Source organism: Abramis brama (assembly GCF_963993115.1).
Source record: "Abramis brama genome assembly, chromosome: 12".
Taxonomy (NCBI): domain Eukaryota; kingdom Metazoa; phylum Chordata; class Actinopteri; order Cypriniformes; family Leuciscidae; genus Abramis; species Abramis brama.
In genome coordinates, this window is record NC_139974.1 from 24,100,869 (window position 1) to 24,125,028 (window position 24,160).

The 24,160-nt window shown below is 36.3% G+C and overlaps 1 protein-coding gene and 1 long non-coding RNA gene across 4 annotated transcripts in view; one reads left to right on the forward strand and one right to left on the reverse strand.

Moving 5' to 3' along the window:
* Nucleotides 1-388: 388 nt before the first annotated feature.
* Nucleotides 389-24,160, forward strand: part of phactr4a (phosphatase and actin regulator 4a) — a 65,258-nt gene continuing 41,486 nt past the window's right edge. For all 3 annotated transcript variants that reach the window (XM_084132056.1, XM_084132058.1, XM_084132061.1), the window contains exon 1: nt 389-803. The gene's annotated coding sequence lies outside the window, so the exon portion shown is untranslated. The remainder of the gene's footprint in view (nt 804-24,160) is intronic.
* On the reverse strand, nt 4,325-9,521 carry LOC311094248. Its single transcript, XR_014608619.1, has 4 exons — nt 9,289-9,521; nt 7,393-7,429; nt 7,040-7,277; nt 4,325-6,843 (listed from the first exon to the last, which is right to left on the reverse strand). It is a non-coding gene; the product is annotated as an uncharacterized lncRNA (long non-coding RNA).

Below are 24,160 nucleotides of genomic sequence, written 5' to 3' on the forward strand. Positions count from 1 at the left end.
ATTTAGAAACAAGACAGAAAGAGTGAGAGTTTTAGAGAATAACACTTTTTTTTATTATTAAAGTCAAATTGAAATGTAAAATACATGTACATCAAATCAAATGTAACATTTGCATTTTTGCACATATGTATAAGAATAATAGTGCTTGGTAGTTTCCAGTTTATTTTCTATTCTGTAATGATGACATGGTAGTTGCAGTCCAGTCAAATAATATAACAGTTAATGAAAAATATATTTAGTTAATACAATTAGTAACATAAGCATTATACAACAACATGTTACAACTTAAATATAAAATTGAATTATGAAATGTAAAATAAATAAATGAGAAAAATATACATTTAGAAGGAGGGATTTATTATGGCAACCTGGCAACCTTACGAGCTTTTCCTTGTCACATGATCTGCCAGACTGCCAGCCATGGAAGAGAACGTACCGCCACAGGTTTTGCAGAGGAGGAATTCCAGGTGAGACACCTGGCAACCCGTGATCTCGCGCTTGATCAGAGAAGGTAGAAACCCGACAGACAGTCAACCAACTGCTGCAGTCTATAAACACGAGTTGACATTGGGTTAACCGAATTAACTCAATCCACAACAACGCCATGAGGGGGTTTTGGATTAGGACATATTAATCCAAAAACATTTCGGATGTTTCTTTGTTTCATCTCATTTCATTTTGGGAGTTTGTGGATCTGACAGAGTTTGACTGACAGACGCAAGGTTAACCTGGGGGACCCGCGTTTAAAACTCTTCACGGCTTAAGAAGTTTTATGGAGGGATTTTATTAACACATCCACACAGGTAATGCATTTTAAGTTGTATAAATGTCGTCATTTATAATAAAAGGTGATGTTTTAATGTTTTGACTTGGTGTGAAACATTAGCCGCTAACTGCTATTAGCTCAACAACCTGTTGCTGTTTCAAAACATCATCAGCTGAGCAAACCAGGAAATAATTAACAATAAATATTTTTAAAAAGAATGTAAACACTCGAAGCAAATCTTTTAAACACAAACGTCTAGGGAATAATTGTATAAATAATGTTATCATGTAATTTAGTTAATAATAAAGTGACTTATGTTTTGAGTCAGGTTAGCATCCGTTCTGTGATTCACCTTTTCACCATGTGATCATCAACACTGATTTATACTATGTTGAGTGACTTTCAGCCTTGTGTTTTGTGACTCGGTCATATTAACTTATTCGTAGTTGACATGCACGAATTCATTGCATTCCCCACATGGTTTCAGTTGGCCTGGGCAAGTTTCAGCAGGCACAGGTAATGATCAGGTAGAAACACACAGAAATGGCAACCTCGGGGTTTGTTTTCTGCCAGATACACATTGAAACCTCATACTGCAGGAATTAGAATAATTGGTGCTGTTCTGACATCTCTATTTATTGTAAAGTTCAGGGAAGGGAAACTTGGCAAAAAATGATGACAAAAAAAGATGAAATTGACATACTAATAATTGTATCTTTTTTTTTTTTTTTTGTCATAGTTATTACATTTAAAAGTCATGACTTGTACTGTGAAAACTGAAAGCTGTGTAATTTTGCTGGTGGCGGTGTCCATCTTTACTATTGAAACCCATTTCTGCTTTGGTAAATGTCATTATTTCATACTAAGATATAAATATGAGATTTAAAATGTGAAATTATTACATACTAAGTCATAACCTTTAATTTTCGTGCCATAGTTATGATATTAAAAAGTTAAAATGATGACCTTATCAAGATAAGATAAATATAGAGTTAATAAAAAAAATTTATGTCAGGATTTTTGTCTTTTTAATCTCATAAGTATGACTTAGTATGTCATAATTATCACTTAGTTTGTCATAATTGTAACTTTTTCATAATTTTGCCTTAATGTCATAATTATGACATTAAATGTAAAATTTACGAGTGTGTCAATTTAATCTTAATCTCATAATTATGACTAACAGTATGTCATAATTATGATTTAGTAGTAGCCTGTGTCATAAATTTGACTTTTCATCTCAGTTATGACAGTATATTCCATAGTTTTGGCTATAGGGCTCATAACTTTGACTTTTTGTGTCAGATTCAACATTTTAATTTCATAAAGGCTATGATTTAGTAGTAGGTCGTAATTTGGATTTATCTCATAATTTTGACTTTTTATCTCATAATTAGGCCTATGACTTATGAGAGTATGTCATAATTATTACAGTTTATGTCATAATTAAGATTTAAAACAGGATTTTTTTCTTATATTGTGGAAATTAGCTTCCATAGAATACAGAGTGGACTCGGGGTTAATTATAAATGAAAAATGTGGCTGTGTGTCCTGCAAATGTTGCAGTGATTTTGTTCAGTAAATGGCCTAGTTCAAGCTTGACTGTGTCTCATTTAACCTCCATTCATCTAGTCAGCACATCAAACAATGACTGTCAGACAATGAAGGATTGTTTAGTTGAGGTCAGAGCTGTTGATGCTCTTTAGGATGATGAAGTGCACTGTGAGCATCCTGAAATTGCTGTTGTGATGTCATTTTAGTTCTCTGAGCAACTTAAGGTTTTGTCTCAGGCTATAGGGGCTTTCGCCCCTAATGGCAGAAGTACCCGCTTTTTGGCATGTTCGCACTGCAGGAACTGGGAATGATTTTAGTTCTAGGAACACCTTTTGGGGGAACTAAATTTAGTTCTAGGAACGCCTTTTGGGGGAACTTGGGGGAACTAAACCCCCCTCTAGGGGGGTCTGGGGGCATGCCCCCCCCGGAATAAGATTTTGTACATTTTAAAGTTAAAGGCCCCCTGAAATCAAATTGTAAGTTTTTTTTAGGTTTTAGTATGAATATGTTAGACTTAAGGCTCGTTCACACTGGGACGATTATCACGCACACTTATCGCCGACGTTTAACGCCTTGTGACTAAACAAAGGGTGCCAATGTGAGTATGCACACCGACGCGCAAAACGGCAGGCGTAAAAGCGTAGGCTAATGTTTAAAAAAACGCTTCTGGTTAGTTTTTTTGGTTTGACGCGCCGCGTTAAAAACTGGCCGAACAATGAGAAAAGTTGCGCAGTGCCACCTTGTGTACTGGGGTATTTTTGTTTATCAATAAGCATCATCTACTGTCAGGGAGTGAATTTGCACATTTCGCACTGCCAGTGAAAATCGCTTGGGTATGAACACAAAGACGTGTCGAAAAAAGTATTGAAGCCCTGGCGATAAGCGTGCGCGATAATCATCCCGGTGTGCACTAGGCGTAAAGATTATGAATAAGCTGGTGTGTTCCAAAATAATTACAAAATTTGCATTTAGGAGATATAAGCATTCAAAACTTACAGTCTCTCACTTCCACTAAAATGGATCACGGATTTTTATGACATCACCGCGGACTTCAGCTTCTCATCACATCTTCTGTTCAATCAAATGCTCTCTAGAATCTAAAACGTCCCGCCCCCTATGCTATAAATAACACCTGGCCAAAGCGACCGTTGTTAACACGTCACAGAGCAATATGGGCTGGAGATGTGTGTTTGGTTGCTCAAACGCTCGAGTTTTCTGTTGTTTTCCAACTGTACGCTGGTTAAGAATGAAATGGCTAGAATTTATTCACACCTCTACTATTAAATCCAATGTATTATCAGCGCTCAAATTTGCTTCCATGGTACTGTCAAGTACGACTTGCAGTCTGTGAGGTAAACTAAACGCTATTTGAAAAGGGGGGAGCTATTCAATATATCCCGCCTTAGCTTCCTGTTAAATTACGTCAACACATTATACAAAGCTGCAATTTCCAAGGCACTTAAGTGGGCCTTTAAATTCATAAATCTGGCACTTTGAGTTCAAAATTTAGAGCTCCAACCAAACTAGGGCTGGGGTAAACGATTATTAATTAAACGATTAGTCGGGCGATTATTTTATTGATTAGTCGACTAATCTAAAGACTAATTGGAATTAATTATCCTGTCTGTTATTCGCATATCTCTGTCAAACCGTTACTCCGATGAATTTCAAACTCGACAGCTGTCTGGGCACGAGTAAGTGCAGTGCCAAGTTTGACGTTGTTTGGATGAGAAATGCAAAATATATCGTTAAATATATCGGTAAAAGAAGCACTTAGAAGGTTGTGGTTTAAAAATAAACATTCTGACATAAACACTCTGTCAGCTACAATGTATACTTCTGAATAATATAGTATAAACGTGATAAATCCATTTTGATTAATTTGAGTAAAAAATGTGTTTTCTTTACCAAGAAAGTGGCAAGATGAAAACCACTATTTTCTTTTTCAAACTTTCACATAGCATCTTTAGGTTATAATAACATAAATAATTCAAATCTAGATTTAGATTTTCAAAGATTTATTATAAAAACGGATTATTTTTTTCCCAAAATGCAATTAATCCATTGAATCAATATAAAAGTTATTTTTCATATTGAAACTGTTGAAAATACACAACAAAGTAAGTTGATCCACATATGACAGCCTCTGAACTCGGTCAATACTAATCTTATACAGGCACGTAACATTACTGGACTAAACATAGGCTACATTCAATCAGCCATCACTAAGAAATACCTCCTGAATTTTTTTGACGGCGATCAGCTGTAAAATGGCTTGGTCCTGCTCGGTTTTCGTTGACTTTGAGTACAAGAATTGAAAGTTTTTTAAAAGATCCCCTGGGGTTCACGTGTCAGCGTGACAGAAGTTTGATGCTGTCGTGTGAGAACAAGCAACAGTCGGCATTTTTCCTCCTCCCGCGTGCCTCATCTTCTTAATCTCCTCACGTCACGTAAATGATTAGATTTCGATGGCTTACGTTTCTTCCCTACGGCAGAAATCACCACAGGTTCATCAATGCCGTCAAATGTATTAATTTTTTGTTTGTTTGTTGATCAAAAAGTACAAAGTAGATAAGGAAAACTAGGATGTCGGGTGTATTCAAAGCGCCGCCGTTACTGTTTACAATGCGTGGAATGGTGCGCTGTGATTGGTTGAGCGGATTTATCGCATTCTGCAGAGAAGGGAGACTGGCGTTTGTCGCGGTTTGGAAAGAAAGGGAGAAAACATGACAGAATAACACGGCGGGCGGTGTGTGTGTGGCGAACTGTACCTCCGGGAATGGTGCAAAAAATAAAATAAATAAAAATAAAGAAGCGTCGATGCAAAAAATATGACGTCGATGTAATTTTGACATCGAAGCGTCGACGTCATCGACGCACCGCTACAGCACTAAAGGAAACTCAAACCTCTTTAAGTTGTGATATAGGCCTAGTGTCTCAGTCTACATTACACTACATAATACTACTAATAATAATAGTAGGATCTCTCAACCTTTACATTAAGCCAAGGAGAAAATCCAACGCAACTTTGAGAGGGCCAAGCGAAACATGATTATGTATTTCTGCTCAGCTAGTGACATTGGACATCAACCACACGGCAAATGCTAATACATTTTCATATACGGTCTACTTTCTTTGTTTAACAGTTCTATCTAAAAATGTATTAGAGAGGACTGTTAAACAGATCGTAAACTAATGAAGATGGAGAATGGGAGCGCTGTGTGCTCTGGCATTCTCAGCGCCATCAAAATAAATGTCTGCCATACCGTCAAAATAAGTCACAACAACAAGCGTGGCTGATGAGAGGATTCGCATTGCATGTTTTTACTCACAAAGGCATTTGTGCAGTTCTAACCAACTAGACTGAAAGAATGTTCATGCTAGTGTTTTCATCTCCGTACTACAGTTAAATAAATTGGGTCATTCCGTGTCAAATCAACTAAATTTTACAAACTTCCTAAATTTTTTTTATTTCTTTAAATATTGTCTCTGAATAAAGACCAAATATAAAGTTTTGTGGATGTATATTTTAGAGGTTGACCGATTCATCGGTTTTGCCGATATATCGATACCGATAGTTGATTGGTGGAACTATCGTTATCGGCAAAAATCCACACTGATAGTTTTTCGGGTTGCGTCCGTTGCTGGATCGGCTGAGAAGTGTGTGCAGTCATTACACAGTATGAGAGGCTGAGAATAGACTGCTGGCTTTATACAGAGCGAGAGCGGCCTCTAGAGGCCAAAAAAAAACTATCAATGGCTGAGTTGTTTATGTTAACACGTGAGTCTGCGCACAGCAGGGAGATCACGCATACGGAGAGCGCTGACACTTCAAATGTGCATTTATAACACAGACAGCGAAACGGTATGAATACATAACACTAAAGTACATATTGCCATGTCATTATAAAATAATTCATTTGTTGACTAAATGCTGCATTAGCAGAGAAAGAACAGAAGTATGTTTGCCGTCGAGTCTGAGAGGAATAACATTAGTAGTGGCTACCTCAAGCGGTTAAAACAATGTGACAAAAACACGCAAACCTGACCCAAATGTTTTATGTCGCAATTGTTACCATCTATTTGCATTAGCTTATATCCAGCTGGTCACTTTTATGCATTCATTAGCCGGCGAAGTTTAATATTTAAAGCTAGTGACGTGATTGCTTTCTCAACATTGATATGTTCATGTAGCCAACAGAAACTTAAACAAATCAGATCAAATCATTCTATTTCAGTTATTGTTTTTATCACTACAATACATATTGTTATTTTGATTAGATAATCATCAAGTGTTCTAAATAGAAGCAAATAAACAGAGTAAACTCCAATGTTCTTGGCTGCTCTTGATGGAGTTATGGTTGGCGAATCTAGCTGAACGGAGAAGTTGTGATGAAGTGTTGGGTTGGCTGAGATCACAAGCAGCTCTGTCTTCGCAAGGTTGAGTTGAAGGTGGTGGTCCTTCATCCAGCAAGAAATTTCTGACAGGCTGTCCGAGATGCGAGAAGCTACCATCGGGTTATCTGGTTAGAATGAGAGGTAGAGTTGTGTGTCATCAGCATAGCAGTGATAGGACAAACCATGTTTGTGAATGACAGATCCTAGTGATGACATGTTGATGTAAGAGAAGTGGTCCAAGCACTGAGACCTGAGGCACCCCAGTAGCTAGATGTTGCGACTTAGACACCTTACTTCTCCACGACACCCTGAAGGACCTACCTGAGAGGTAAGACTTGAACCATTGGAGTGCGGTTCCTGAGATGCCCTTCGTCTTGAGGGTTGACAGAAGGATCTGGTGGTTAACTGTGTCAAACGCAGCAGACAGATCCAGCAGGATGGGAACTGAGGATTTGGAAGCTGCTCTTGCCAGTCTCAGGGCTTCAATAACCGAGAGCAGGGCAGTCTCAGTTTAGTGGCCGCTTTTAAATCCAGACTGGTTATCGTAAATTAGGTTTTTCTGTGTAAGAAAGGTAGATACTTGGTTGAACACACGGTTCAAGTGTTTTAGCATGTATTTTTAATTTACATGTTTTTTTTTCTATCACTGCTACACTGATGATACACAACTCTACCTCTCATTCCAGCCAGATGATCAGTCCAGAGGTTGTTCTGTGTAAGAAAGGCAGAGACTTGATTCTGTTTTTTTTTTTTTGTCAACCTCTCCTCGTTTATTCTTTTTTTGTGTGGAAAACTGTACACAGGACATTGTGCATATTTACTCTAGGGCTGTACTCAACCAAAGAAAATCTTGGTCGACTTAAGTCCTGAAATTTTCGACTAAAAATCGACTAAAATCGACTAAAAATGACGTTAGGAAAAAAAAAACGTTAAATTAATTAGATGCGCACTGTGCGCAGTACTTGGTAGCCTTGTTGTCCGCCTAAATGAATTATAAATAAACATAAACAACTAGTAGGCTATTTGCAGTATATTAAATCGTTTTTGACCTAATTATTTTGCACTGAAATGAGTCTGACACTTAAGTCTGTCAGCTCTGACAGCGCTGCATCACGTGCACCTGCGCAATATCATAGCTTGATTTCCGAAAATAGTACTATGTTGTCAACTAGTGATATCATCACAAGAACTGTTGAGGAATATGCAACATAATTTAGACAATTATTTTTGTCATATGTTATAATAATAAGTTATAACTGTCAGACACTATCATTTCACCGTGCATGTCCTCGCACCGAGCGAGGCTGAACATGAGCTCAGCTTCGCAGCTGAGACACGAATAGACTATTAAAGGAGAAGTTCACTTTCAAAAAAACTTTTGCTGATAATTTACTCACCCCCATGTCATCCAAGATGTCCATGTCTTTCTTTCTTCAGTCGCAAAGAAATTAAGGTTTTTGATGAAAACATTCCAGGATTTCCCCCCATGTAATGGATTCTATTGGGACCCAAACGGTAGAAGGTCCAAATGACAGTTTAAGTGCAGCTTCAAAGGGCTTTAAACGATACCAGATGATGAATAAGGGTCTTATCTAGCGAAACGATCGGTCATTTCCAAAATAAATAAAAAAGTTTAAGTTTTATAAGCACAAATGTTCGCCTTGCTCTGTTCTGTGATGCGCGTTCGTGACGTCACGTAATACGCAATTACGTTGAAAAGGTCACGCTTGAAAAATTTCTGTCCTGAAGAAAATGTTCTTTTTGGCTTTTTAATATTAAAACACCCAGGATACGCACACGAAATGGGCATTTTAAACGATAAACTGACACAAATACATTTGAAAATGTGTATATGGTCCTCCTTCTGCACATTTGTAAACACGTCAAGCGTGACCTTTTCAACGTAATTGCGTATTACGTGACGTCACGAACGCGCATCACAGAACAGAGCAAGGCGAGCGTTTGTGCTTATAAAACTTAAACTTTTTTATTTATTTTGGAAATGACCGATCGTTTCGCTAGATAAGACCCTTATTCATCGTCTGGTATCGTTTAAAGCCCTTTGAAGCTGCACTTAAACTGTCATTTGGACCTTCTACCGTTTGGGTCCCAATAGAATCCATTACATGGGGGGAAATCCTGGAATGTTTTCATCAAAAACCTTAATTTCTTTGCGACTGAAGAAAGAAAGACATGGACATCTTGGATGACATGGGGGTGAGTAAATTATCAGCAAAAGTTTTTTTGAAAGTGAACTTCTCCTTTAACTTAAAGCTTTTACTCTTAATAAACACAAAAGGCACGTCCACTTTAATAAAAAAAGAATATTTATTAAACAAACCAGATCAAGAGCAGAAACTAAATAAAGTGCATAGGCTAACTGAAAAATAAAGCATCCTAGGCTCAAAACTAACACAACCAACAGCACAGCGCAATTGCGCATTAGGCTCCAAATAAAAAATAAAAAAGTTAGGTTATCACACTAAAACATTGAAATATGCAAATTCTGATATGTTCATATAGCCTACTCAAAACACACAGGGCAAGCTAACGCAGACAAGTGAGCTTACCACTTTTAGATGATATGTCATGTTTGTCGTCGAGCTGTGGAAAACTTGCTTGCAAACTTTGCATTCGACCTTTTTCCTGTTATCAATTTTAACAAAATGCTGCCACACTGTCGATTTCTTTGTTGTTGACATGTTAGAAGAGGACTGACTATTAAACGCTCTCACAATTAAATAAATAATATTCAGCATCAAACCTTCTACGCTCGACGCTCTCTCTTGGGTTGGGCTAATCCAAAAAAGGTGAAAGCAAGGGGGGTGTTTTGAAGATAGACTGTTACAGTGAAACAAGGGTACTCTGAAAACACCCCCATTAGCAGTTAGTGCTTTCCACCTGATGAAATGAGCGCGCCTCAGCGCGGCAAAACTGATGAAATAAACGCGGCAGAAAATCGACCAATCAGAAATCACAATTAATCGACTAATCGACTAGGACAGTACAGCCCTAATTTACTCATCTTGTGTTCTTCCGAAGAAAGTCTGTTCTATAAGTACTAATCTATATCTTTAATTTAATGCGGAGCAGAATGTGGTATTTTGCATGACAGTCTCAGTCTTTTGGATCTGTGCCATATGTTTGTATGTCTGGGGCTTGTTTGAGCTAAAATCTAGCTTGTACTTTAAACTCTCACAGCTATGTAAATATTGCAGCGACACCAGGTCACTTTACACAACCAGTCAGTCCAGTTCTGTCTCATTTTTGTCAGGCTTTGGCACGGTACAGTTTCTCTATTGTGGGGATGTTTGACTCATTCATGTGGTTGGTTATGTTTTTTATTCATTTTATAATCATATTCCTGCAGTCCACATTATGCTGTTCACATCACATGCACATTCACAGCACTGGCTGTCCTGTGATTGTTCTTGCATTTTGTACAATGTCAGTAAAATGGTGGCCCAAGGTGTTTTTTGCTCACGTTTCCTTCTCTAGAGGGAGGTGATGCAAAGCTGCAGGAGTGTTGAGTGTTGTAGTGTATGTTCTGTACATAATTCAAGTGTTGATCATTTTGTTGCTTTGTCTATATTGTTTAAGATAATAATGTTAATACATTATAATGGACCTTAATTGATAATTGAATGATTTTAGTGCGAGTTTCTGTTCAGTGTTACTTTGTAAAGTATTTGAATATTGGGCTGGGTTGCCAGAGAATTGACAAAGCACAGACATGTAACAGTCAGTTTTTCCTCAGAGGTTAGGCCTATTTGTCTTAACATGTTCTCTGTGAGCATGAACTGTTAAAGCTAACTTCAGCTGTGCTGCATTTTTTTCCCCCAACTGTACAGTGTTCAGTTGTTGTCAGACCAGTTTGTCAGGCCTTACAAATTCGTTATTATTACTACCTTAATTTTGTGCTCCATCTGCACTTTTTTTTTTTATTTACATGTTTATTTATTTATTTTTTCGTTCACTTTGACATCCTTTGCTGTGTTAATGAAGATCAATGCTGGAGATCGAATATCTTTTTCAGGCAACTTGTCAAAACAACAGCAGGCATTATTGATTAACCTTATTATTTTCAAATGACGGTACATGTTGGTCAAGTCACTTGTTGATGTGTGTTCTTACAGAAATATCTGAACACGTGGGTTTCAATCTTTATCTCTACTCAAACTACTGGAGATGCAACAGATGCCTGGGTTATTGAGCGATTTTGGGAGGGGGTTAAGAGAAACGCGCAACCAGTTTAAAAGAGTATGAAAACGTTTTTATCCATCATAACTTCTAGAGAGAAATAGTGGGCTGTGTTAAAAATATTAATTTCTCAATTTTAAGCAAACCTCTTTTTGATGAACCAATAAAGTTTTTATCAATAATACGAATAATTTAGCTAGTTAGTGACGACAGTTTATAAATGTATAACTATGGATAATTTTCTTAAAAAAAAAAAACGCATTGCTTCGCTTCCGAAGGCCTTTATTAACTGCCTGGAGCCATATGGATTACAATTTTATGATAGATGGATGCACTTTTTTGAGCTTAAAAATCTCAGTTACTATTCACTCATATTATAAAGCTTGAAAGAGCCAGGATATTTTTTAATATAGCTCTGATTGTGTTTGGCTGAACGAAGAAAGTCAAATACACTTCGGATGGCTTGAGGGTGAGTAAATTATGGGATAATTTTCATTTTTGTTTATTTCACTTTAAACAGTTTGGGCCTGTAACTAGCGTAGCTTATTGAGAGTCTGCAAATTAGTGCCTGACAAAAAAAACAGGCGTGAAAAACTACGTGAAAAAACTAGTTCACGTAGTGTTTTAGCGCAGCGCGTCTGTGTTGCACGTCACATGCATCACACACATGACCAGCGTCGGCCAATAGTGAGCCTACGTGTGACGTACAACACAGATGTGCTGCGCTGTTACACTACGTGAAAAAACTCGAGGCCCAGAGAAGGAAATGAAAAGTGGAATAAAGTCGTTATTTTAGGGTTTTTTTGCGCACAAAATGTATTCTCATCGCTTTATAAACTTAAGATTGAGCCACTGTAGTCACTTGGACTATATTAACGATGTCTTTAATACATTTTCTGGGCCAGCAAGTTATAATGTCTTAGAAGCCTATGGAGCCAGCTCTCAGATTTAATCAAAAATATCTTAATTTGTGTTCCGAAGATGAACGAAGGTCTTACGGGGTTGGAACAACATGAGGGTGAGTAATTACTGACAGAATTTTCATTTTTGGGTGAACTAACCCTTTAAGCAATTTCTCTGAGGTTTTATATAATGACCACTTGGAGGTGCTCTAGAGAGGTTTTCCCTTAAGAGTTATACGTTTTTGTTGAAACGAAAATAAAAAAAGTGACGTACGTTCATTGCGTTTTACTCTGAAATGAGAGTTCTTCTTTTTTAAAATCAACATATTATTGATTTATCTTTCATTCACCAGCGACCCACGCATGATTAATTGGAATTGTATTTTTTATTACTTGGCCCGTCCAAGCCGCATATTATCCACGGATATAACCACATCACTAATTCACACAATTTTAGTGCGAGAGCTTGATTGAACGGGGAGAGTGCCATGCACAAGAAATGCCGGCACAAGTGTATGGAAAATAATTAAATATATGCACTATATTGCATATTCATTGTATTTGTACTTAACCTGTTTTTCAATATTTCATGTTTGAATAAATCTGTCATGTATTATGAGAGCCACCATTTAAATTATTATATTTCAACATCTTTTTATAGAAACATAATTGTATCATTAAAAAGTTGCAATTTAAATGTAAGTAGCTTATACAAATCAGTAGGCCTAAATGTTAACATTTAATATTATAGTGATGTAGGCTACCAACTGGGGATCCCTGTATAGTTTAAAGCATTAGTTGAGAAGATATTTTTTCCTTGAGAAAATGTACCATGCACTGTACCTGATGCATACCCAGTTAATCGATACAGAAATGAATTGAATCAAAATAAGAATTTAATCCAATCACAAGCTTGTGAATCAAAATCGAATTGAATTGTGAAATTTGTGTTAATACCCAACCCTATTAGACATTCTATTCTATTCTGATCTTGATTCATTTGTCAGATATATCAGGTATAGTATGTCAATTTTTCTAAAGGGTAAAAATGTCTCAACTAAATACTGTAATACACATGTGAATAAGTTATAAGTGAACAAGTTATAAGTAAATAAGTTAATATATATATATATATATATATATATATATATATATATATATATATATATATATTAACTTATAATTTATAAAAAAAAAATGTAATTACCTAACCATGTTTCTACTTCTAATTTGTTTTTGAAATATAAACAGTTAAACAGTGGCTTATTCAAACATAGGCCTACATTTAAATTTTGAAGAACAGGTTAAAAATATATTGAATATGCAATATAGTACATATTTATCAAAAATGCTCTGCTCCAGAGCTAACTGTCGAGCTGTGGTCATTGAATGGCTTTTCTGAGATAAATGTAACGTTATGTGACACAGGTCTATTGTTTACAAACTGTTTTACTGACATCTTTCCACGGCTCAATTCTTGCGGTTTAAGAATTGATATTGTTCATCAATATGACGCACGTACCATAATAGACATTGCAGAATCGTTGTCATTTAGGAATGAGATTGCGTGGGTGTTTGAATTAAGATTGCAATCTTTTGATGATTAATCGTGCAGCTCTACTATTTCTTAATCTGTATGTACGCTATTATACACACAAAAACCAAAGTGTAGGCTACTTTGGGTTTTGCACAGTTTATTTGCGCAGAAGTCTTGCTCATGCCGAATATAAAAAATTTTTTTCATTGTCTATTTGTGCTACACAATAATGTACAGATTGTTGAGGCAATGTAGTTTTCTAAGTGTTTTTTGATTTTCACCTGCAGCTCATACACATGATGACACTAGAGAGCATCATAAATAGATTTATCATAGTATCATCTTGTCATACCTTTGTGTTGCACAGCACCACTCGTATTGTCAGAAAATTCTGGTTTTGAAAATATAATGCGTGGAAATATATTTATTAATCCTTGCCAGCCATTGATTTTTACACTTTCTGTTTGCCACTTGTCAAGGACTACACTGGAGAGAGTAAAGATAATGACTCATACTAGCATGTTTGTTTTGCTATTAGAAGGATAGGGTTTCATTAATGTTGTCATGCATGATTGCCACATCCTTTTGCTCTGCCGATGACTGACTGATCCTCGAATCAAATGCAAACATGCAAATAATGTTTCTGGTTTTCATAATCAGGCAAGTAAACAAAAGCCACATACACTGTAAAGGAGTGACAACCGCATTTAAATTCGTGAGTGAATCCCCCAAATTATTCCTTGTGTTAACGAAAACAAAACAAAACGTTCTGGAGTCTCGCATTTTTGGATATTAATGCTACAGTGACCAAAAACTCTTAAAGTTCTGCAAAAAACACCATTGGCAGAGGAGTTGTATTTTGTTGGAAGGCTGCTAAGCAGAGTCCTTTGCAGTGTTGCCATCTTCACTTTTTATTAAGCCTTTTTGGGCTAGTTTTTTGGGCTTTGGCTCATTAAGTGATCAAGTTTATGGGATTATTACAATGGGAAGGTGTTGGTTGTGATGTTTTGGTTCTGGTTGTGATATGTTGTTTTATTATGGCGTTGTTCTTGTTTACTGTTTTTTTCCCCCTAGATCTGGCAACGTGAATGTGTCAAGCCTCAAATGGGCAATTCCACACAAAAGTCATCCTTACCATGAAAAAATTAAGTTTTAAAAAACCCTTTTTAAGTTGTCTATTTAGGTCTGCAATATACTGTGTTAATGTGCTGTATCAGAAATGTTAAGAAAATTGCCTTGTTTTTCCACCACATATAAGGTGAGCAACAATGCTAAAATAGAATTTTCAACCAACCATATTTCATGCTTTCAAAAGAGGGATCAAAGACCCCCTTTTTAAAACTTTATTTTAACATAAAAAGCATTTTGCAGAAAGATGGAGGCATGCCTGAGAAATAAATATACTCCTTTTGTCATAACAGCACTGCCTGTTGAATTTATAAGGGCTATAATTAAGAGGTCATGACGCTTCAGTGCTCTGTCACGTCCGTAATGTTTTAAAGATTAAGTTTATATAATAATTCGTTACATTTATATAGCGCTTTTTCTGGGTCCTCAAAGCGCTTCACATATGGAAGGAGGGAATCTCCTCATCCACCACCAATGTGCAGCATCCACCTGGATGATGCGACGGCAGCCATATTGCGCCAGAACGCCCACCACGCACCAGCTTATTGGTGGAGAGGAGACAGTGATGATTAGGAGCCAGGAGGCCATGATGGATAGGGGCCAATGGGCAAATTTGGCCAGGATGCCGGGGTTAAACCCCTACTCTTTTTCGAAGGACATCCTGGGATTTTTTGTGACCACAGAGAGTCAGGCCCTCGGTTTAACGTCTCATCCGAAGGACGGTGCTCTTTTGACAGTATAGTGTCCCCGTCACTACACTGGGGCGTTAGGACCCACACAGACCACAGGGTGAGCACCCCCTGCTGGCCTCACTAACGCCTCTTCCAGCAGCAACCTAGTTTTCCCAGGAGGTCTCGCATCCAGGTACTGACCAGGCTCAACCCTGCTTAGCTTCAGTGGGCAACCAGTCTTGGGCTACAGGGTGATATGGCTGCTGGCATAACAAAGCATATAATATTATTTTATATATAATACACACACACACACACACTATACAAATACCTTGAAACTTTATATGCAAAGCTAAACTATGTTTAAATGCTTATTAGGATCGACATTTCATCCCACTACTTGCTCTGAACAACCATAACGGTGCGTTACGGACGTGACTGTTACGGACGCTTCATCATATGCATATGACTTGCTGTGATCCGTTTCAGGTTTACCGTATATCAGTGCATATCCAATAATCGCAACAATATTTGTGCTTTGTTAGTTTAAATATTAAAAAAGGTCTCAACTTTCAAATTCAGTCGATTTTTATAACAAAATTCAAACAATAGAGGCCACTCTTTAATACGGTGTGATATATTTCTGTATAGTGCCTCAGTGTAAAGCAGCAGATCAAGCGCACATGAACCGATCTTCTCTTCCTCTTTGCCAGTTACAGGACGAAATATGAATATCAAAAGGTATATGATACAGTACAACTTTGTCGCGTTTTTCCCTCTTAGTTAAAACATGAAAATTCATCATAATCCCGCAATCAAGCTGACAAAATGATAATAATATTGTAATCATTAGTGGTCGACCGATATTGGTTTTTTGATTGCCGATATCTTAGAGAGCAGGGTGGCCGATATAAAGCCGATATTTTTATAGTATACTTTATATTTATTTTAATCAATATTTAATAAATTATAAATAAATTAGAAAACAAATCCTTAAAATAAACATGCTTAAACTTTAGATGACAACTTCTTGAATCTGCAATCCTATTACAGTATTTTTCACAAATAAAGTAATTGTTTGAAAATAAATGAATGTGAATAAAAAGGAAGTAAACACTAACAGGCCACTCAGTAATTGGTAATTTTGTGTGCACTGGTAATCATATTTTTTTCAAATAAAGACAAGGTAACGCTAATATTACAAACAGCACAGTGAAAACGATATGTATATGACACAGTGGGCAACTGGATAGATATAGCACAGCATATTTTAAAATGAAGGATTTAAAGTTTTTCGATCGTGTCTCCTGTGAGGCTGATCTTCTGTTTGCATTCACTCACTTTGCATGGACCGACCGTCACTCGCAGTAACACGTTTATGCAGGCTACAAATGCACACTTCACGATATTACAGATTTCACAGCTGGATTCGATTAAATCTGCAGGGTTTGTGAAATTAAATGTTTCTTAGATAAACATTTAATAAAAGATATTGTTTATTAGAATAAAGTATTTTAGCCTGATTGTTTGCCTTTTCTGTTACAAATAATATAAAAGCAACGCTTTACTTTTTCGCATACCATTTACTTTCTTTGTTTACCAGTTCTGTCTAACAAAGTATTAGATATGACTGACTGAGATTGTAAACCGATTATGACGGAGAATGTGAGTGAGCGCTGTGTGATCAGGTGCTGCCGTTCTCTTCTCAGGCGCTGGTGTTCTCAGCGCTACCCGCCAAAATAAAAGTCCCTCTTCCAACACATTGGCCAATCAGAAAAAATTATCGGCTGATGCCGATATATAAAAAATCGGTCGACCACGAGTAATCATTTTGACACAAAATAAAATGTGATCATTCTGACTCACGACTGTGCTTTGAACTGCACAAACTGGCTGAAAACCGTGCGATCATGTACTCACAAAACATAAAGCTCATGATTGCGAGCGACTCACACCTACGGACAATAGTGTCAATCAGTTCACCTGACTGTGGAGGAATCCTGCGATTTGAATTCCTATATGATAAACATTAATATTTGTTAATGTATTTTAGCAAGCAGTTCTGTTAGCAGGAAAATCATGGTCTCTATATTAAGTCTTGAACAACGCATACGCTTGTCAACATGAGAAATAGCCTTATAACCATTTGAAATAGAGCAATTTAGTAGCCTATATTAAAGTTGATTAATTGTGCAATCTTACCAGACTGGTATCGCATATTTCAATATTTGGTTGGGATGGGTCACTGAGTATTTAATTATAGAATATCAAATAGGTTGTGCGATTGTCTAAAAAAATCTCCATGTTTTCGGTGCTGATGCGGTGGTGACGTGTAACCAGAGGGTGGCAATGCCAGTAATGCTCCTAAAAGCTGTCACAAAGAACTGGCAAAAGTAATGATTATGAATGTCAAATATGGCAAGGAGACATTTTGATTGTTTATTAACAAACAAGTGTTTTCTGTGTCAGTGTCGGACTCGGCTGCAAAATGAAGTTGACGATGCTGACTCGCGATCTTCGCAGTATTGTGAACGCACCTATAGAGAGAAATGCACATTTCATATGGATTACATAAGCAGAGAGCAGTCTGTTTCCTTTCCTTTCGTTTTGAATTGTTTTGTTTAAAAGTAGACATTTCAAGCTTTATATAGATATATTTCTCAGGTCTGTGAGGCAAGTACCTTATACGCTGAGTTTCGGTCCATTTATGAGACTAGCTCCAGTTCACATGCAGGCGCCTCCGTGACCTGATTATATTGTCTGCTATATTTGCAATTGGTTGATGAAACATTGATTAAAATTAAGATATATACTAAATTCACTTTAAAGAAAGGCTAACTTAATGAAGTGGTCAAAATCATGTCTGCCCACTCCATTTGTCTCCCGATATATTGCTCATCTTATGATCTTACTCATGCTGTTCACTTTTCAAATAATAAACATAGATAAAAAAAAATATTTTATTTAAACATAAATATGAAACTCAATGTGTTTTCTTTAATGACTAGGCTACAACACGTAGGCCTATTAGTAGCCTACAGAGAAATTTAATGTCGGAGCGGGATTTGAGCGAACACCGTTTTACCGGTGATGGTGAGCATGTGTGGTAGGGGTGCAATTTTCCGAACAATCATCGAATATTATTTGTTTTAAATGCCTGTTTGAGGTCTCTGTGAAGGTTTTAAAGCAGTCTTTTAGTGCCGCTTTCAGAGGGGTCACGTCCGCTACAGAGAACTGTCACGTCTGTAACATTGTTTTTTCCTCATAAATGCGAAAAATAATATAAAATGAATATTGTATGTTCTGTGGAGAGCCAACCGTTCTTCATCTGGTGGGTAGTATTACTTTTGGTTTGCGCAGTGTAATTTACAGAATATTTTGCCACCTAAAACTTTTTTCTTTCTTTTTTTTTTTCTCACGTCTGTAACGCATGTGTATTTCCCTCATATTAAATATAAAACGTATGTGTAAACTGATATTTTTCTAATGACTGGACTCTATTATTGCTGCTTCTGCCCCATTGCAAACCTGTACTCTCTCTAAACTGTCCGGTTGCTGAACTGCGCTCACAGTTGACTGCCGCTGCCTAGGTAGAAGATAGAATCGCAATGTGTGAATTAACCCCCCTCTCCCCACCCGCCAGCACTTTATTAATCACTAACAACTAGTTGTGATTGACTTGCCTGTAAACACCTACCTAACTTGATCACATGTGACCCAGTATCCAAGATGCCCTAGTGACAGTGTGACACTTCAATCAGCTTGTGCAGTTGAAGGATCTATATTAGATCTGTTATCCTTCATCCTGTTCTGGGTGGAACGGGATATTTCACATCTGCTGTCCCAGAGTTCATAGTGCACGTTAGGCCTGGTGCTTAAAGCTGCGCCAGCACTACAGGGAAGGGAAGTGAGACAGAGATTCTGTTTAAAGAGGCTTATTAGTGGAAGCCTTACAGCACTTTAGAAACAAATGGTATGCGTAGTATATTTTGTGTTGATCTGAAACTGCAACATTTCAGCATTGCTATTACAGGGAAATTAAAACTGAGATTTGTTTAACTTTGTGGAATAGCAAAAAACAAAAATAACCTGACAATTGCTAATATGAAAGACATGAGCAACTGTATCAGTTACATAGGATTAGGGTGTTGTTAGGGTTAGTTGCTTGTAATTATGCATAATTTATAGTTATAACTACAGCGTGTAGCCTACATGTAACGTGTAACGGACACTGTAAAATAAAGTGTTACCTAATAATTTATCATTTAATTTAATAACTTTTTAATGATATAATTATGTTTCTACTTTGATTCGGTTTTGAAATAAAATTATATGGTTTATAACTTGTTTTCATAATGGATTTATTCATACATTAAATTAAGACATAACAGATTAACTTAAACATTAATGCATAGTCTATGTAATATTTAGCAAAATGTTCTTCACTAGAGTTATTTTTTCTAGTTTAAGATGTTCATTCGTTTATTTTAGGGGTGCACCAATATGAGAATACTGGCCATTGTGGCCAATACTGATAACCGATAAATCGATAATAATTTGAATGCCAATAACCGATATATCTAAATGCACATTTTTTTATTATTTTTGAAAGCTTGATTACGAAAACACAAGTCTCACCATTAAAAGCCATGTCCCAATCACTACAACATACTGTATAAAGCAAGCATACAATACAGTATTATTTTACACTCCTATGGCCAACTTTCTTCATAAAAAATAAATAATTTTACAAATACATAAGATAATGCCTTAATAATGCAAACAAGTCATTGGACATCATTAATTACGTATAAAGACTCAAAATGTATTTGCCATGGGTAAATCGAAATAGCTTGGACAATAATGAAATTATTTTATTTAAAGGGGCTATATGCAACTTTTTCCCCAAAATAAACGTAACAATAGCCTTTTTATTTTACCATTTATGACTCAAACATCTCCTGATGAGCATACTGACACCTTGTCCGCTCACAGTGGGTGCACCTATAAGCCTGTATCCTATTTTTCCTATTTTCTGTCGGGTCGGATTTTTCCCGCGCTGTCTGCGGATGTGACGTCAAGCGCGTTCATGTTAAACGTTTCAGATCACTCTGCCACCACCGCTAGTCAGCAAGTAGCCTACACTCGCAAGCAGTGCAATGGATGATAAGAGAACACTTATCTCAAACAATATATGTATTTGACTGTTCTTACCTCAGTAAACATAATGTTGACCTCCTTGCAGCAGATGACTTGTGAAGTGTGCACGTATGAGCGCGCGCTGCGAGAGCGAGCAGAAAGGAAGAGCAGTTCTGTTTTTTGGCCACAGGTGTCAGTCGCGAGTTTAAATTTCAGAAAAAAGCATATAGCCCCTTTAAACAATATTTAAATAAAATACAAAAGTGCTAGTTTTTAATAATGCATCAATGTTTTTGAATAAGAAACCTCTAAAGTTAATATTACTTTTTCAAATTACAGCATTGCTGTTTGAGCTGCATGCGCTGAAGTTAAATGAACACTGGTAAACTGAAGCGTTTTTTTAGTGGGTTACCGTAATTAATTCAACAGAATGCATCCTATATGAGATAAATCAGTCGAATGATGTAGTCTCTCATTCACTGCTGTAGAAGTTTACCCAACTATGATGACTTTTGCTTCTGAGAAAACCGGAATAGGAAAATTGTCAATAGTGTTCTTGTTAGGCCTATATTGTAATGTAATATGACAGTCCCAATCACAGTACTAATGCTGTGCTTTTCTGTTTGAGCTGCATGCACCAAAGCTAAAGAGACACAATCGCTTTATATGATAAACAGATTCAATTTAGGCTTTTATTCACATAAACATTCACTCAAGGTTGTTTCATTGCTCATGCAGCGGGACTGCCATAGCACCAACAGTTCTCCACTTCCTGCTCTCCTGCGCCATTTGAGACAAACAAGTTTTTATGGCCAGATTTGAACTGATCTATCAGTCAAATTATCAGTCAAATTAATTTTTACTTTGTTTATATAGTTTTTCTTTTTTACCCAACAGACATAAGGATACTGATAAACACAAGGCACATGCAATTTTTACTTCTTGTGTACTCAATCTATGGCAAATTTTTGTGAAGGAAGACAAGCATGGGAAGTTTATCTGGTTTCAAACTGAAGCCAAACACTGTCTGAAGGTTTCCTGAAGAACTGAAAAGCTCTTAAACCTGTTGTTGCATTGGCGCCAATAAAGTCATGCAGATAGCAGATTTGAATAAAAAAATCAAGTGCAAATACAAATAGGCTACAAAAATAAGATGAGTAAAGAAAACGGGGTTCTTAATTTTAATAATCACCCCTTATTAAATATATGAACACAGAAACCCCCTGTTAACAGTTAATGTCACGTTTCCCATTCCATGATGACTAGTAAAATAATAGCCGCGTCGCGTCTATGACAACTCGAGGTATCGCACACCGGACACGCACTTTCTCAGTTTATGGCCAGCAATATCATTAAGTTTAAGGACATTATGGAATTGAGATAATGTCTACTATGTTATGATTATACTGTACAATTAAATACAATAGTTGCTGAGTCTGTGATCTGAACACTTTTTTCTGCGCTCTGTGTCGCGGCAGGATTTTGAACAAGGTCCTGAGCCGTTGCTGGGCGCCGCGGACAGACGCCGAATAGAACCGCGCTGTGCTTCTAGTCCGGTGTGTGTACACTCATACAGAATGTGTTCGAATTTTAAAGACGTGGCGCTGCGCTTCTCGTCCGGTGTGCGACCACCTTTAAGGTGCTGTTTTCTTTGAAGCCGAAGAACTCTGTTCTTAATACTGTCGAGCTTACTTTTTTCGGGTGTGGACAGAGTGTTTCACTGATTCACTCTAGCTGCGCGGGCGCGGACGAGCGCTGCGTCTAGAAAACGCCAATACCGGTATATTGTATTGCTCTAAATTAACACGATGTCGATATTTCATGCTTTGAATATCACGATTATCATCAATACCGGTATATTGCGACACCCCTATTCTAGACCCTTAAGGTCCTCGAACAAGTTGATGCTCACTGTGCCACGATCTAGACTGAAATTAAAAAGTGATCGTGCCTTTTCTGTCGCTGCTCCGCGTCTGTGGAATGATTTGCCGGAACACCTAAGGTTGTCTTCCACTGTTGATAGTTTTAAATCTTCACTAAAGACTTATTTTTTCTCTTTGGCTTTTGGTTAAATGTAATTTTATGATGGGTTTACGATGTGTTTGTGTCTGTTGGTGTATTTATGTATTTTATATTGTTTGAACTGATTGTACAGCACTTTGGTCAGCAGTGGCTGTTTTAAATGTGCTCTATAAATAAAAGTTTTTTTTAAACAAAACATTGATACTAGCTAGGCTACATTACAACAAACATGAACAATTATTACAAATATTTATTTAATAAATTCATTAACATTTGTCTTATTTTACAGACAGGATAGGCTACATAAAGTGATAAAGAGTATATATTCATACACATGTAGCCTAATCTTATAGGCCAACAAAATATATTTTTAACATTTAAAACAACTTAATATGGTGTTTTGATGTTATCATGAGCTGACATGCATTTCATTTATATAAAAACAGACATAAGTTATTCTAGTTGGAGCTAAACTGTAAAAGCAAAAGACAAAAACAAAAAAACAATAAAGTTTAATTATAGGTACAATGCCCCCGGACCCCCCTAGAGGGACAAAGGTCCACCCACCACAGTTTCACAAAATCCTGTGGGAAACATTGTTAAACATTTACAAAATAATTGCTGTCATTTAATTTCCTGAGGAACTGCTATGCTGCTTCGTAAGCAAGTCTGGAAAAAAATGAGTGAATAGTTACAGTTATATAAGAGTCTGCAGTGACGTAAACATAATTATTGATTATACATAATAATTTAGACATGTTTTAGCAAATACACATGTTTTAATGCAGATGATAGTCACATGAAGGCCTGCATTTACTGTCAAGCATATTAAGTTTTCTGGAGTTTCAGAAGGTGACAGAAAACATCTAGGATGTTTTTGAAAAAAAAAAAAAAGAAGAAAAAGAAGGTTTTGGTAAAATCCAAAAAGGAAACTTTTTTTATTATTATTATTTTTTTTAAAGTTGTAAAAATAACTACTGGCATTATTTTTGTTATATACATTTAATGTTCTATAATTTACATTCAGTAATAAATAAATGTAAAATATAAAAAGATATAATATAAATATAAAAATTAATTTAAAAATATTGTGATTTAAATATTAAAATATACAAAAAATGTGTTATTACTTCTATTTAGAAGTTATTGGAAATAATAGTTGATGGAAGGTAGTTCTATATTTACTCCCTTGTTCTTAAATGGGTGCAAGCTTGCAAGTTTTTTTTATTATTATTTAGGCTAATTTGAGATAGTTTTATCATGTGTTGGAATGGATGAGATATGGTACGTTGTGTTAGTTTTTCCAGATAAAGGACTAGTTATTACATGGCAATCACAGGTGACCAGTTTCAGTGCTTCATGACTCTTATCACTCCACACGGTCTTTTTTTTTTTTTTTACATAATCAAAGTGAATTAGAATTAAGAATCATTTCAAATCAATATTTAATGTCTATTTATTTATTTGGCAAGTAGTATAATATGTATATAAGATAAGATAATATAGTCATTATCACAAAAAAAAAGCGCCTTCAGGCTGATACCCTCTGCTTTGTTGTGTCTGTTTATTTTGCGATAATGTGTTGTCTGTACATTATCCTTTACTTGCATGTGTTCATGGGTTCTTGTTGAGTCAATCAATTGAGGTCTGTTGTTTTAATTACATTGTAGCCATTGTATTGTGATATATATATATATATATATATATATATATATATATATATATATATATATATATATATATATATATACAGTGAGGAAAATAAGTATTTGAACACCCTGCTATTTTGCAAGTTCTCCCACTTGGAAATCATGGAGGGGTCTGAAATTGTCATCGTAGGTGC